The following is a 17,280-nucleotide window of genomic DNA, read 5'->3' as shown; positions in this document are numbered from 1 at the left end:
CCATGTCAAAGAACACCGACACCAAGTGTTTGCGTTTTAGGAAAGCATCCCGGATGGATGCTTCCAATCTAATAAGATGGTCCAAGGTGGACCGGTTCCTTCGGAAGCCGCACTGAATGTTGGAGAGAAGGTCATTTGATTCGAGATACCATATTAAACGAGAATTAACCATTCTCTCCAGGATTTTGCACAGACAGCTGGTCAGAGCAATAGGACGATAATTGGTGGTGACTTTTGGATCCTTTCCTGGCTTAGGAAAGGCAAGAACGATTGCCTTTCGCCAGGAATCCGGAAACTGCTCCTCAGTAAAGATTCTGTTATACAGAAGGAGCAGACAATCCATAGAGTTTGGTGAAAGATGTTTAATCATTTCATAATGGATGCCATCTGGTCCAACAGCACTTGCTTTGGAAAGAGTGAGGGCTCTTTTCAGTTCCTCTATAGTGAATGCCCCGTTGTAGGGATAGAGGCCCTTGGTCTTAAAATTAAGTGCTTGCTTTTCCAGTTTATGTTTAAGGACCAGGAACTCTGGGGAATACGAAGATGTTGCAGAGATGTTAGAGAATGTTTCCCCAAGAGCATTGGCTATTGCAGTTGGATCTGCAATAGCGCATCCATTATAATCTAGGATTGCAGAAGGGTGGGAGGTATATTTTCCCTTCATTTTCCGGATTTTATCCCAGACTACCTTAGAGTTGGTAGACTGGTTAATAGATGATGTGAAACGGATCCACGATTCCTTTTGACTCTGACGACGGATGTAGCGTGCTTTGGCTCGTGCACGTTTGAAGGCTATAAGGTTGTTCGTGGTAGGATATCGGCGAAATATCCCCCACGCTTTGTTTTGAGCCTTTTTTGCTGCTGTGCATTGTGAATTCCACCAAGGTTTGGGAAATGGTGGAAACCGGGCTGATGTTTTTGGGACAGCATTAGCAGCTGCTTGGACGATGATTTCTGTGATGTACTTTACTGCATCATTGATCGGCTCTTGAGTGACTGTGCTAAGATCGAAATTTGCCTGATGTCGGAAGGCAGTCCAGTCAGCCTGATCAATCTTCCACCGTGGTAACCTAAAAGGAAGACATGGTCTCCCACTGTGTAGCAAGGTTATCACAGGGAAGTGATCGCTTCCGTATGGATTCTCCTCCACTTCCCAAGTGAGTGAAGGGAGTAGAGAAGGGGAGCAGATAGAGAGATCAATGGCAGAAAAGGTACGGGTAGGCGTATGGAAGAAGGTGTTTGTTCCAGTATTTAGAAGGGAAAGGTCGTTGTCATTGAGCATACGCTCAATGACTCGTCCCCTTCCGTTGATGTTAGCACTACCCCACAGGGTGTTATGTCCATTCATGTCCCCGAGAAGTAAGAAAGGGGGAGGCAACTGCGTTAGAAGATCATCAACGTCTGCCTGGGAGATGTCAGTCCCAGGTGGCAAATAGATAGAGCACACAGTTAATAAAAATCCCACCGTAAGGCGAATTGCAACAGCCTCTATGCTGGTTGTAATTAGCAAGGGCTGCACTGGGGTATGGTTACCCACAAGGATAGCCACTCCTCCATGAGCAGGACCATCCGTAATTCTATCCTTACGAAAGATTGTGATGTTATGCATGGTGGGATCATCATTTGCCTTTATATATGTCTCCTGCAAGCAAAAGCAAACTGGCTCGTGCTTTTGCAGGAGAGCCTTGATGTCATCTGTATTTCGCCGGAATCCACGACAATTCCATTGTAGGAATTTAGCCATTATTTTGGCTTGGTGGGTCCATCAGGCGGCTTCCGAGGTGCTGAGGGCTTACTTTTATCAGTCTTGGCTTTATCTTTTTTGGGGAAGAATGGACGATGTCCCGTGTCCATTTCTTCCTCCGCAAAGAGTTCCAAGACTGATTCATCCTGTACCTCCTTGTTCTCTACATCCATTCTTTCTGTTGTTACTTCAGGCTCTTTACCACTTGGTTTTGGTAGTGGTGGAGCACTAGGAGGTACGGATATAGGAGTGGCAACTGACTGTGTTTTTTTGGTGGGCTTTTGAGAACTCAATAAATAGCGTGCAATCGGGGTGAATGACTCTCTTGGTGGTATAGTCATCTCAGTTTGTGTCCCGATAGTGCTCTTAGCAGAAACCTTCTGGGCATATGAAGGTTTCCCGCTATTTACTGGTTGGATACGTTTTCTGGCCTCTGGGTAGGAAATATTCAGCTCTGTTTTCAGTTTTTGGATTTCTTTTTCGTCCTTCCACCGCTGGCATGCTCTTGAGTAGGCGGGGTGCTCACCTTGGCAGTTAACACAGGTGGGTTTTGGAGCTGTACATTCCTTGCTCTCGTGGTCTTTCACACCACATCGAGCACAGGCAGGGTTACCACGACAAGATGTTTGTGAGTGGCCGTATTTTTGGCATCTAAAACACCGCAGTGGGTTTGGGATATAAATCCTCACTGGGCAGTTTAGATAACCTGCCTTGATGGAATTTGGAGGCCGTGGGGTGTTAAACGTGAGGATGAGAACTCGGGTAGGGACGAGATTCCCATCCTTCCGTATCGATATTCTCTTTACAGCTGTCACTCCTTGGTCCTTCAATTCAGAGCAGATCTCTTCTTCAGAAACATGAAGAAGGTCCCACTCTGAAATGACGCCTCTAGAAGAGTTCAAAGTTTTGTGGGGGGTTACAATGATAGGTATTCCCCCTATTGATGTGGCGTTCAGGATTTTTTCCGCCTGTTTAAAATTGGTAGCTTCGACCAAAAGGTCGCCAGAACGCAGTCTTTTTACCGTTTTAGGTGAACCTGCCAACCCTTCTAATCCTTTCTGGATGAAGAAGGGTGACATCTTTCCAATGGACTGCTCTCCGGTGGAATGGAGAATGAGGAAAAGAGGTGTAACTGATGGTGGTTGTTTATCCTCAGTTCTGGCTCGTTTGGCAGAGGTGTTATCTGCGTCATCATCTCGATTAGGTAGGGGCCTTGTTGGGGCCCCAGAAGAAGGATTTAAATTACTCATATGAGTAAAGAGAAAATGTCTGATGCCTAAGTACCTCACCCACCACGGAGCCCTACGAGGGGACGCCCACTCGTGAACTAGCAGGTACTGCGTACACGAATGGGACGCCGAGTTCGCTTAGAGCACCATACCCACGTTACCAATAAGTCTTTATCCCGTCCCAGGACCAAAGGGAGGGAGACTTATTGGAACGCAGTTGACCCTAGCAGTATAAAACCACCCGCCGATTGATCCCAGTCGGGCCGGTCCGGGACCACCCGTCTTGTCGAAGCAGGGGCCAAAGTGGTGTATTGAAGCTGGGCCCCTCAACCACCAGGATCCCCCTTTCCGCTTCCACGGGTCGCGGCGCACGGCTGCACACGCCGGATTTCAAAGATGTAACCCTGAAACCAAGGTATGGGCGTTAGATCCCAGTGATGCTAATCTGGAAACCCAGCAGCATCACTGGGAGGTCCCCTCACCACGTACAGGTGCCCACGTTGAGGGGCCACTGTTTCAAGGCTTATTGGCCTATCATCGGTGGGTGGGTAGGTACCCTGCTGTTGTAATCATGCCAACCCAGTTATGAAGTATAACTCCACAATATGAGAGATGCCTGATGGTATACATAGGGATAAACTAGGAAAATAATCGCACAAGGCATAGGACTACAACTGACAATTCACTATAGAACTGGCAGTGATAATTTACAATATTTTTTTTGTAGTGAACTAAAGTAGTATAATGGATGCCATCGATTTAATTGTATATCATATTGTAACTACCTTCACAATGCGTTACCTTGAATATGTAATGCTTCACTAACGGAGAAGACTATTATTATTTATTCTTGGCAGATACCACCAACCAGATGACATTGTTTCGAGGCATACTTCATATACTTCCAACCCAAGGTTTACTTCGTAATCAATGCCAACCCAATTATACTGCATAACTGGGTTGGCATGATTGCAACACCAGGGTATCCACCCACCGATGATAGGCCAATAAGCCTTCAAACGGTACTGTCTGGGTGGTGGTATCTGCCATGAATAAGTAACAATAGTCTTCTCTATTAGTGAAGAGTTACTTATTCAAGGTAGTGCAATATCATGGTAACTCGTGAAGGTAGTCACAATATGAGATACAATTAAATTAATGCCATCCATTACATCCATTACCTGCAAACTTGGACATTAAGTCTGATATACCTTCATCGATATTTATCAATGATATCGATGAAGGTATATTAGGCTTAATGTCCAAGTTTGCAGATGATATAAAGGTTGGCAGGGTTGTTAATGGCAGTAAAGACAGTATGTTACTGCAACAGGATCTAGAAAAGTTAGGCAGATGCCAAGAAGTGGCAACTGAAGTTTAACATTCACAAATGCCAAATACTGCATATGGGTAGCAGTAACCAAAGAGAAATGTACCAACTGTGTGGTACTACACAAAGGGAAGTGGAGAATGAAAAGACCTGGCGGTAATTTGTGCAGTCAGATATGAAGTTTTCTGAGCAGTGTAGACAGGTACCACAGCAGATCATGGAGTCTTGTCATTGATATATAGGAATTTTGATAGCAGACAGGGAGGTGATTATCCTCTTGTATACGGCAATGGTCAGGCCACACCTTGAGTACTGTGTACATGTCTGAAAGCCTCATCTTTGGAAGGATGTAGAGTTGCTAGAACGAGTACAAAGGAGGGCAACAAGATTGGTGAGAGGAACAGAGGGGTGCTCTTACCAAGAAAGGCTAAAGCTCTGCAAGTTGCAGCATCTGGAGACTAGGCACCTGCGAGATGATGATTGAGGTGTATAAGGCCTTGAATGGTTTGATCAGGCTCAATACTAATGGGATACTTCTGCTTGCTCAGATTAAGAACCTGAGGGGGCACAGATTCAAATTGAGGAAAGACAGTTGTAGAATAGATGTGCAGAAGTTTGCCTTTAGCCAGCAGGTAGTTGATTGCTGGAACAGACTTCCATCTGTTGTTGTGGAAGTTGATAGCTTAAATAAATTTAAGGCTGAACCAGACGAACATTTGGAGTGGCCGAATGGGTGAAATGGGAAAGGGTTTTTTTTTTTTTGGCTGATGCTCTATATAAGCTTGCTTTCTTGCATCACATCATATGTTTCAACTAATGCTAATTAGCATTAGTAGAGGTATACAATGCAAGAAACCAAGCTTATATAGCATCAGCCAAAAAAAAAAAAAAAAAACTTCCCATTTCACCCATCCATTCATTCTGAACATTTGTCCAGTTATTCCTTGGATTCATTTAAGCTTCCTTGAATTTATTTAACTTCCACGACAGATGGAAGTTTGTTCCAGCAATCAACGACCCACTGGCTAAAGGCAAATTTCCACACATCTATTCTACAACTGTCTTTCCTTAATTTGAATTTATGTCCCCTCAGGTGTGTAATCTGAACAAAAGAATGAATCCCATCAGCATTGAGCTTGCTCAAACTATTCATTAGCATTAGCAGAGGCATTCGATGCAAGAAAGCAAGCTTATTCAGCAACAGCCAAAAAAAAAAAAAAAAAAAACACCACTTCCACTTCACCCCCCCTCTGTTCGTTCAAAATACCTGTCCAGCTGAGCCTTAAACTTATTTAGCCTATCAACTTCCACGACAAGGGATGGAAGTCTGTTCCACCAACCAACCACCCGCTGGCTAAAGGCAAATTTCCGCACGTCTATCCTACATCTGTCTTTCCTCAATTTGAATTTATGCCCTCTCGGGTGATTATTCTGAGCGAGAGGAAGAATCCCATCAGCATTGAGCATGCTCAAACCGTTCAAGGCTTTATACACCTCTATCAGATCACCTCGCTGGTGCCTAGTCTCCAGACACTGTAATTTGCAAAACTTAAGCCTTTCTTTGTAAGAGCACCCCTTTGTTCCATTCACTAATCTTGTTGCCCTTCTCTGTACTCGTTCCAGCAGCTCTACATCCTTCTGGAAATGAGGCCTCCAGGCCTGTATACAGTACTCTAGGTGTGGCCTGACCATTGCCTTATACAAGGGAATAATCACCTCCTTATCCCTGCTAGAAAAATTCCTATATATCATTGACAATACACCATGAGCTACTCTTGCAGCACGTCTGCACTACTCAGAGAACTTCATATCTGCGTGCACAACCACCCCAGGTCCCTTTCATTCTCTACCACTGTCAGTGTAGTACCACATAGTTGATACGTTGCTCTGGGGTTGCTGTTTCCCATGTGTAGTACTTTACATTTGTCAATGTTAAACTTCATTTGCCACCTCTCAGCCCATCTGCTCAACCTTTCCAGATCCTGTTGCAGCAGCATAGTGTCAGTAGTGTCCTTGACAACCCTGCCTGCCTACCTTTGTATCATCTGCAAACTTCGACATTAAGCTTGATATACCATCATCGATATCATTTATGAATACAGAAAACAATAATGGACCCAACACTGAGGCCTGAGGGACTCCACTAATAACATTAGTCCACGACGAGCAGTGTCCACTGATTACCACTCTCTGTCTTCTCCCCCTCGGCCACCCCTTTATCCACAGCAGCAATTTGCCTCCAATGTCACACTGCTCCAATTTGTGCAGCAGTCTTCCATGTGCAACAGTATCAAAAGCCTTTCTAAGATCCAAGTATATAATATCAAAGTTATTCCCTGCATCCAGTTCCTTTGTGACTGCATCATAGTATCCAATCAAACTGGTCAGGCAAGACTTCCCCTTAACAAAACCATGCTGTGTCCGAGCTATAACTGAAGTTTTGTCTAAATGATCCTGCAGTGCTTCTTTAACTAGTGCCTCCATTAATTTTCCTGGAACAGAAGTTAAACTCACAGGTCTATAATTACTTGTGTCAGCCTTTGATCCTCCTTTGTGAATTGGGGTCACATTTGCACATGTCCAGTCCGTGGGTACCTCCCCTGAGTCCAAGGAAGCTCTCATAATTATGTCTAAGGGTTTGCTTACTTCCTCTGCTGCCTCCTTTAATATAACTGGATAGATCCCATCCACCCCGGGTGCCTTTCTTGTGTTTATCTTCAACAATTTCTCCTCCACTTTACTCTCAGTTATTACAAGATTCTCTAGCTGACTGCTGGAGTTGAATACACCTCTGGCTTTCCCCTCGCTAAATAACTCCTCATGTGTGAATGTCGATGCAAAATATTCATTTAGTTTGTTAGCTACCTGAGCAGGATCATCAACGGTTGACCCATCGATATCAAGTGGACCAATCTGATTCATCCCCTTCCTTCTAGAGTTCACTCTCTGCTGTTTTTCTTTGCATCCCTTGCCAAAGATTTCTCGTAATCTGCCTTCGCCTGCCTAACCTCCTTTGTAACTTGGTTGCATATCAACTTGTATCTATAATAGGCTTCTGTGTCATGTGCTAATTTGTATGTATCCCATGCATGTTTCTTCTTTGCCATATGCCTCATCAGTTCATCCGGCATCAAGGACTTGTACACCTCAATCAGATCACCTCGCATATGCCTAGTCACCAGACACTGCAATTTGCAGAACTTAAGCCTTTCTTGGTAAAAGAAACACTTTGTTCCCCTCATCTATCTCATTGCCATTCCCTATACTCATTCCAGCAGCTCTACACCCTTCCTAAAATGAGGCACTCAGACCTGTACGCAAAGGTCAAGGTGTGGCTTGACCAATGCCTTATACAAAGGGATAATCACTTCCTTATCTCTGTTAGCAAATTTTCTGTATATTACTGACAATACCCAATGAGCTGCTCTGGCAGCCTGTCTGCACTGCTCAGAAAACTTCATACCTGACTGCACAATTACCACAGGTCTTTTTCATTCTCCACTACCCTGAGTGTAGTAGTGCACTGTTGCAACATTACTCTGGGGTTACTGCTACCCATATGCAGTATGCTGCATTTGTCTTATGTACCCATATATAGTACTTTGAATTTGTAAATTTTTAATGTATCATAACATATATATATTATAATACTCAGTGGCCAGTGTATTTGTAATTTGGAGCATCAGCAACTAAGGCCATATTGCTTCGAGAATATGAGGTGGTCATTCCCTGACCTTTCCGCATCCTCCGTATTTGGTGGTCATGGGCTCGAACCCCGGTATAATTAAGAAGCGTGTGCTATGCACTGCTGCTCCTGCCCACCTGGCTACGGAGGCACCCAGTGGCCAGTGATTTCTGAACAAGCTCTTTCACTTTGAAAGCAAATAACTGAAGAAGCCAACTTCAGATGGCCTGAGTCAAGCTTATGCTTAGTATCATATATCTTTTTTTCTCTCTTACTTCTTTTTTGCATATATATGATCCAAAACAAAAGAAGTTACCACAGCATTTATCATCAACTTAAAAATAAAGAATAAAAAAAGTGGAATGTTGAATAATTGGAAACTTCTGAGAGGTGTTAGATTATCTTTTGCACATATGTAGTTTGTTGCATAAAAGGTTTGGAAGTATTGCTCTTAGCCAGACATTTTTGTGTTAATGCAAATAATGCTATGAAATGTCAATATACTGTGGCAATTAACTGTGTACATTCTATGGTCAGCTTGATTATTTTCTGGATGTACCAGTGTCAAAAAAAAGCTCATAAAATTCCTCCCTTCTTGATGGGATTCAAATCCAGATCTTATCCTTACAGCATTGAAGAGCAGTGAATTTCATCATGATCATAACTACTGTGCTACTGAAAATGTTTTTGGTCAGCAGAAAATTTCACATTCCTCATTTACAGCACGAGGAACGTGAAAGGTGTGTCACAGGCAATCCTTGCTGCCCGGGACACACCTAATTTCAATTGCAATATCAGTAACTACTTGAAAAAGTTTCATCAGAATCTCATATTCAAGTGATGTGACAGTATCTGATAAATTTGAAAAGGAAGCAAGAATGAAGACAGATCATTTCAGATTGCCTTCTTCAGCAGTTCTTTCATGATACATATTGAATGTAGTATTAGTATTGGCAAAAGGATACAAAGAAGCAAAGCTTATTCAGTATCAGCAAAAAATATAAAATAAAATTTTACCCACTTCAATTGCCCATTCCTTTTAATAATTTTCCAATCTTTTGAATTAATAAAGGTTTGGGAAAATCATCTGCACACATTTACAACCACAATGGAAGTTTATTCTAATAATAAATTACTACCTGGCTGAAGACAAATTTCAGCACATCTATTCTGCCACTATCCTTATTAAATTTAAATATGTCTGCTTATGTGTTGTCTGAGAAATAATAATGATGCATATCAGAATTTAGTTTACTTGTCTCCTTTTAAAGCTTTAAACACTTCAATTAGATCACCACATAGATACCTAGCTTCCAGATGAAAGCTTCTACACAACATTCATCTTTCTTGGTAAGGATATCCTTTTGTGCTTTTCAACTAAATCTGTTTGTTCTTCTCTATACCTTTTCCAAAATAACTATGTCAGTAAAACAAGGTTTCTACACCTTTATGCAGTATTATGTAATCTAACTCTTGCTTTACACAATAGGATAATCACATCTTTGTCACTGCTAGCCAAGTTCCTGTATATCATTGACAAAACCCCATAAGCTGTTTTCTAGCAGCTCATGGGGTTTTGTCACTTCTATACAGGAACAGGATAAGAACAAGGAAGGATAATTATAGCAAAAAAATTAAGAAAAGGCTATTACTGATAAGGGATGATTAGATAGATAATCAAAATGTAAATGATAAACAGGTAAGTTTAAGAAATAATATAAAGAAATTTGCTGAAGAAGAAATGGGATATAAGCAGGGGTTAAGACCTACATACATCACTATGCTGTAATCACTGCCACCTAGTGATTCCTTTACTTGAATATTCTTAATACAAGATGAATCAGTACTGATAATCAATCAAGGATAGTTTTTTTTCACGTAACCTTTCTAACATGCTGGTATAGAAAGCTATTACTTAGCAAGTTCAGAAATTAGTATTAGTAGAAGCAAATGAAGAAAAAAAAAAAAAAAGCCACTTCCCACATTATTTCTGCATCTGCTCTAAGAATTTGTCTAGTTCTTCTTAAAATTATTAAAAATGATCCAATTCTACGACGCCAGACAAGTTTGTTCCGACAATCAACTACCCACTGGCTAAAGGCAAATCTCTAAACATCTATCCTGCAACCATTCTTCCTCAATTTAAATTTATATTCCCTTGTGTTGTCTGAGGAAGAAGAAAGATGCCATCATCATTTAGCTTATTTAATCTATTCAAAGTCCTAAAACCTCAATCAGATCTTGCATGTGCCTCGTTTCAAGATGCTGCAATTTACAGAACTGAAGATATTCTACTGCTGAGTGAGCTGCCAACCCATGAAATTAGTATCTGGAAATTTACAATCTGCTATGATAAGACATTCTGATTTGCTGTTCTTTTCTATTTGTCTGTATTATAGTCATTTGGCATATAACACACTCCAGTCTCTCATTTTGGTTTTCCCCAGTGCTAATGTCACCTCACGCTGGAAACCTATGTGCTGATTGCACTGTTTTAGAATCTTAACAAAGATCATAAATCCTTTCTTTGCTCTGTCATCTGCCCTTTCTGTACACATTATACTCAGAATATTCAAATTCTGCATCTTCATTATCAGAGCAACACCAAGTTTCAAAAATTCATATTATGTCAGCATCTCATGACAACTCTTAAGTAGGTGCATCAAATTTCTAATAAATTGACATGACCAATTATTAGAAGTAATGGGCAAAAAGAAAGTTTCTTTTAGGTGAACTAAATAAATTTTACCTATAAACTGTTTGGAAAACATTCTAGATCACTATATAGCAGAGAAGTCTTTGGCAACCTAAACCAAATTTACAGTACAGTATAGCACAGTTTAAATTATAATCATATCTCTTCTGCCACAAAACAGTGGTGACATGTTATGCTTTTCAAGTAATGATTTTTAAAATTTGGTGTACCTATTCATACTCATATCATAGACATTTGGTGTACCTATTCATACTCATATCATGGACATTTGGTGCATCTATTACTTCTGATATCTTACAGATTTATGTAGTGATTGCCTGCATACTTATATAACAAGAGCAACAATTCAAATTCAATTTTATTCTGATAATGGCACCAGAGCTTGTCACTAATATTCATATGATATATTTTTTTTTTTTTTTTTTTTTTATGAGAACCCCAAACACGAAAGGTATCAAAACCTATAGTACTTAGTACCGTGCATGGGTTGAAGGAGAAGTATGGGGAGGGGGTGGGGGATGCCGGAAACTTTGCTCTAGAGACTAAACATGGGTTTCACCACTTAAAGCCTCCAATAAGCAAAGTGGTGGTATTTCACCGGTTGATGAAAGTCAGAATTTTTTTGTCTATAGAAGTATATTTATGGGAAAATCTGTATGCTATGTTGACTGAAAAACCTAATCACCTCTAGCTGAGATCAATTAATTACAGCATTGACTGAAGAGGACTTTTAACAATTCTGACTGAAGAGGACTTTTAACAGTTTATTAGCAGGAATCAAACCCAGATTTCTACAAATAAGTGGCAGACAGCAACATATTGTGCTGACTAAGCTGCCACAGGAGACAATCACAAGATAAGTGAGAGTCTCTCAGAGCTGTACCATCAATGTCTTTGTTATCAAAATTTCTCAAAATTGTTAGCCATGTTGGCAGATTTTAAATATCTTTCTCATAACTTCCATAACTTCTTTCTGCAGGTCAAATATCCAGTAAACCCTCAAAAACCAATTTGAGTTGCATTAAGATCAAAAAATTTATGCCTTCTTGCACTGCCATTTGGACAAGTAGATCAACATTGCTCAGTTATTTCATACTAAGCAACATGAGATTTAATCCAATTCATAGCAGATTAGTATTAGTATGCACTGCTCCAGATATTGACTTGAATTTGTGGGTTGGTCACTCACACACTAGCAAGGCTTTTGTGGATTTATTGGATGATTGTTTTCTACATCAGCATGTTCGGGTGGCAACTACAGGGAGTAATACTCTTGATCTGATTATCAGTAGTGATTCTTCATTTTTTAAGAATCTGCAGATAAAGGAACCACTAGGTGGCAGTGATCACAGTGTGCTGAAGTGGGATTTACTCAAAGAGGTAACTACCATCAGTGGTAAAGGGAAGGGTTTTTGCTTTCGTAAAGGCGACTACGATGGTCTGAGACACTATTTAAATTCTATACAGTGGGACCAACTGATGATGTTACCAACAGCAAATTCAAAATGGGAAGCATTCAAAGAACTTATCTTGGAAACTACTAGGCTTTACATACCAACTAAGAAATATTTTTCAAGGTTTAGGCCTAAATGGATGTCAGATGAACTAATGAGACATATGGCAGAGAAGAAAAATGCATGGGATACATATAAATTAATGGGTGACATGGAAGCCTATGATAGATATAAGCTGGTCTGTAACCAAGTCACAAAGGAGATTAGGCAGATTATGAGAAATCCTTGGCAAAGGATGCAAAGACTTCTTTACCTATGTAAACTCTAGAAGGAAAGGGATGAATCAGATTGGTCCACTGGATATTGATGGTTCAACAGTTGAGGATCCTGCTCAGGTGGCTAACAAACTAAACGAGTATTTTGCATCTACATTCACACATGAAGAGTTATTCAGGAAGGGGAATGCCAGAGGTGTATTCAACTCTGGCAGTGAGCTGGATGATTTTGCAATAACTGAGAGGAAAGTGGAGGAGAAATTGTTGAGGATAAACATAGGAGGCAGCAAAGGAAGTAAGCAAACCCTTAGCCATAATTATGAGAGCTTCTTTGGACTCAGGGGAGGTACCCATAGACTGGAGATGTGTAAATGTGACCCCAATTCACAAAGGAGGATCAAAGGCTGACACAAGTAATTATAGACCTGTGAGTTTAACTTCTGTTCCAGGAAAATTAATGGAGGCACTGGTTAAAGATACACTGAAAGATCATCTAGACAAGACTTCAGTTATAGCTCGGACACAGCATGGTTTTGTTAAGAGAAAGTCTTGCCTAACCAATTTGATTGGATACTATGATGCAGTCACAAAAGAACTGGATGCAGGGAATAACTTTGATATTATATATTTGGATCTTAGAAAGGCTTTTGATACTGTTGCACATGGAAGAGTGCTGCACAAATTGGAGCAGTGTGGCATTGGAGGCAAATTGCTGATATGGATAAAGGGATGGTTGAGGGGAAGAAGTTTGATTTGGTAGTTGTTGGCGCATCGGCTTCTGTGGCCATATTGCACCTCCCAAGGTTTTTTTGCAGTACTTTGATCCAAGCCCGAGGCGGGAATCGAACCCGCGACCTTTGGGTTGCCGGGCAGGTACTTTACCCACTCGGCTAGCCCGGTCGGCGAGGGGAAGAAGACAGAGAGTGGTAATCAATGGACATTGCTCAGTAACTGCTTGCTAATGTTCCAGGAAAATTAAGTTTCAGTTGCTGAAATAAACTTTTACCCAATGTGGAGGTGGGTAGTTTGGACAAATTATTGGAATTAATGAGAAAGTGAACTTTTTTTTTTTTTTTGCTGTTTTTGTATAAGCTTTGCTCCTTTGCATCATATTGCCAGTACTGTTTAGCTATATGCAAATTTCCAAATGTCTATTCTGCAGCCATCCTTTACCAATTAAAAATTGTGCCCCTTTGTGTGCAAGTTGAATGTTGATGGTACCTTCATGCAAAGATACCATATACATTCAACTTGCTTAGTACTGTTAAAGGTCTTATACACTTCAATTAGATTACCTCACAGGTGCCTAGTTTACAGAGCCTGCAATTCACAGAACTTCCAGTCTTTCTTGATAAGAATATCCTTTTGCAGTCCCAAATGATCTTGTTGCTCATCCTTGCCCTTTCTAATAGATCTATATCCTTCGTAAAATGGAGTTTTCAAACCTGTATTCAGTATTCCAGATGTGGCTAAAAAAATAGGATAACCACTCCTTATAAAATGGGATATCCACTTCTTTTTCTCTGCTGGTAAAGTTCTTGTATATAATTGACATGCTGTTCTAGTAACTAGCTTACACTGCAGAGAGAATTTCATGTTAGACTCTACAATTACTTATGGATCTTTCTTTTTTTTTTTTATACTCCACTACTTTGAGTTCGGTACTACCCAAATGGTATTCTATTATGGGATAACTGTTAGTCTTCAGCAGTACCTTGCACTTATCACTGTTAAACTACAATTGCCATTTTACAGCCTATCCTTTTAATAGTAGTAACATAGCAGTAAAATCTCTGAATGCCACATTACTCTGATTTAGACAACAACCATATAGGTGGTACGGTATGAAAGGCTTTACTGAAATCTAGTAGATGTCAAAATTATTCCTTGCGTCCAGTTCCTCTGCGACAACTTCACAGTAGCTAATCAAATTTGTAAGGCATGATTTGTAAACTTCGAATAGTATGATGAATTTAACAAGTAAACTTGTTAAATTCATCATATTTAACAAATCCATGCTGTGATTGCCTTATGATTCCACTTTTATCAAGATGTCATTGCATTACTCCTTTGAAAATAATGGAATTATGGAATAATTAAAATAATGATTCCATTATTTTCCATGGCAGAGAGGTTAAACTTATAGGTCTTTGATCCTTTGAACTTCATCCTTTGAACCGTGGTTTTAGGCAATACATTTGCATATATCCAATCTGCACATATTTTCCCTGAATCTAAGGATGCTGTCATGATTATAGCCAAAAGGTTTAACTACCTCTTTTGCAGCTTCTCTTAACAAAACTTTGCAGATTCCATCATCCCCAGGTGCTTTGCAAAAGTCACTGCAAGTCATCTTCCCATCTGCTAGATATGCACATACACTAGTTATATAGAGGCTGGTTCTTGGTTGAGTACAACACAGTATGCTTAAAAAACTACACTATTGCACTCTCAATTTGCTGTCTTGACACTGAACTTCTGTTGCATATACAATGCTTTCCAGTAAATCCAAAAAAAAAAGCACTGGTTTCAGCTTCTGGTGAAATGGTTTGACCATATTACTTGTAGTAGTAGTAGCATGTGATGCAAGAAAGCAAGTGTACCATGTATGAGCGTATGCAGCATCAGCCAAAAAAAATAATAATAATAAATAAACATGTGTTATATACACATGTTTATATAACCCATTATTCAGAACATAATATTATATAATACAACCCATTATGAACAGACAACATATGAGGAACCAGTCTGATCATCAGTCCAGTTCACCCAAAATACTGATAATCTGAGGAATAATTGTTAATTTCTTATGTGTGGGTCCGGTTCCCCACTCAATCCTCACCATACAATCCCCAGGCAAAGATATTATGGAGATCTGGGGTCTTTGTTAAGCACGCTTCATCTTTGAATAGGGGCCCTGATTCACGTGCATCATCAAATTTTCCATGCATTTCATATATATATTTAAAACTTAAATATATGGGATTTTTCATAATGTGCACCATACTTTTTATGCTTCAATGAAAAAGCTTATATAAACATTTGTCCAACTCTGAACAGTTATGAAGCTACTTGTTTGAATTTTAAAAAATGGCTATGGAGTTTGCAATGATAAAAACTAATAAAATAATATATAAAAATAAGCAAACAGACATAGCAAAATATTTACTTACACCAGGTGCATGTTTGCTTATTCTTATCCATTTTATAAAATTCAAACAGCCATAAAGCTCTGTAACCTTTCAAAATCGGGCATGCTTATATAAACTTTTTTTTGTTGTTATCAGTCCTGAAACAATTCTGAAAATACAGCCAGTATGTTATGAAACATCCTATGTGTGGTGGGATGTCAGTCTAGGCATATAAATATGAAAAATCGGTCTTAAACAAAAATTGGTGGTAGCGGTAATGGCAAATGATGCAGGAAAGCAAGTTCACATAGCATTAGTCAAAAAAAAAAAAAAAAAAAAAACCCTACACACTTCTCCCATCCATACCATACAAGAATTTGTCTAAAAGAATAAAAAGTACTCGGCTTCATAAATATATAATTAATGACTTTCAAGATGTTAAGCACGTATATATATATATATTTTTTTTTCTAATATTGACATTACACGAGAATATTTCAAAGCAATGATCCGATGTACTTAACCGGCTATTCAAAACTCATCTAAGTACCATTCAAACTGATTTCTTCTATGGGTTTCGCATTAGTAATACCGGGGTAACCATCACTAAAAAACGAAAAGATAACACAAAATATGTTCAACTTTTATTTGCAATCATGTACGTGTTGTAATTTAAAAAATACGCTCGAAAATGTATCTTGCCGCAAATCCATATTCCTTAACCGAGTAACGTGATTAATGAAAGCAATTAATTACATATTCATTATCACCGCACATTTAAATTTACCTTATATTCAGAAAAGCCGAGTTCTGCTCCACATCTTCATACCAAACCAAGCGAACGCCTTCATCTGTCAAACTCCTCAATCTTCAGATGCTCAAAATTATCCTCCTCATCTTTTAATTTCGGAGTGGTGTGCAACACCGCCAACGGGGAAGATGTACAGCAATTAACAAATTATTACTTTTATTTATACACGGCGATTTATTTCTATACAAACAAAAATATAACGCCGATTTTTATTCGCGACAAAAGTGAAAGTAATATCAAGCTGAGAGAATGACACATTTCAAAAAACCAACGTCACATTAAACCTACCTGACATTAAAACAAAGGTACTATTGTCACCCTCCAGACGGCTTTGATGTTGAGCCGAGCGTACCTCAAAGATGGCTGCTATAATTATATCCGTGCTTTAGAAAGTTTATTGAATGGCGGCAGCCGTATAGCACAAAATACGGCGCGGCGGAGGCGAATAGATGATGGCTAAGCAGATCGTAATCCTTCTGTCAAGCAACATCATTTCCCTTTTAGAGCTTTCGTTTTCACATGTACATTCTGAGTGTGTGAAATCGCTACGACCATTACTTAAATAAAGCATTTTAGTCACCGCCCGGTTACTGCGAGACAAACTACAGAGAGGTTTTTTTTTTTTTTTTTTCCTGTCATGAATGTGTCTGATAGCAGCGCCGTTTCTAGGAGCGGACGTTCTGAAAAGTTGTCGAAATTATCGTACTCGTCATTCTTTTTTTTTTTTTTTCATCTCTTTGTTGATGTAGTACGGTTTTAGGAGTATCCGTAACTAAGGCCATATTGTTCCGTGTATATTGTCTGAAAATTGCGTATGTTTTTTTTTTAACTGAAAACCCCAAACACGAGAAGGGTTAGAACCTACAGGGTGTTTCAGTTAAACGTTTCAGAACTTCTAAGAG

General features: G+C 39.6%; 1 protein-coding gene across 5 annotated transcripts in view; it reads right to left on the bottom strand.

Moving 5' to 3' along the window:
• Positions 1 to 16,965, bottom strand: part of LOC150090413 (uncharacterized) — a 137,910-nt gene extending 120,945 nt beyond the window's left edge. For 4 of the 5 annotated variants that reach the window (XR_016548097.1, XM_090389874.1, XM_090389878.1 and 1 more), the window contains exon 1: positions 16,667 to 16,965. The gene's annotated coding sequence lies outside the window, so the exon portion shown is untranslated. Of the gene's footprint in view, positions 1 to 16,354; positions 16,461 to 16,666 lie in introns of those variants that run through there. The other variant, XM_090389875.1, reaches the window with a different exon arrangement.
• Positions 16,966 to 17,280: the final 315 nt, after the last annotated feature.

The sequence above is a fragment of the Mastigoproctus giganteus genome, chromosome 2, assembly GCF_048544385.1.
Source record: "Mastigoproctus giganteus isolate SK-2022 chromosome 2, ASM4854438v1, whole genome shotgun sequence".
Classification (NCBI taxonomy): domain Eukaryota; kingdom Metazoa; phylum Arthropoda; class Arachnida; order Uropygi; family Thelyphonidae; genus Mastigoproctus; species Mastigoproctus giganteus.
Note: the sequence above shows the minus strand (reverse complement) of the source record. Positions and strands in the feature narration are given on the sequence as shown.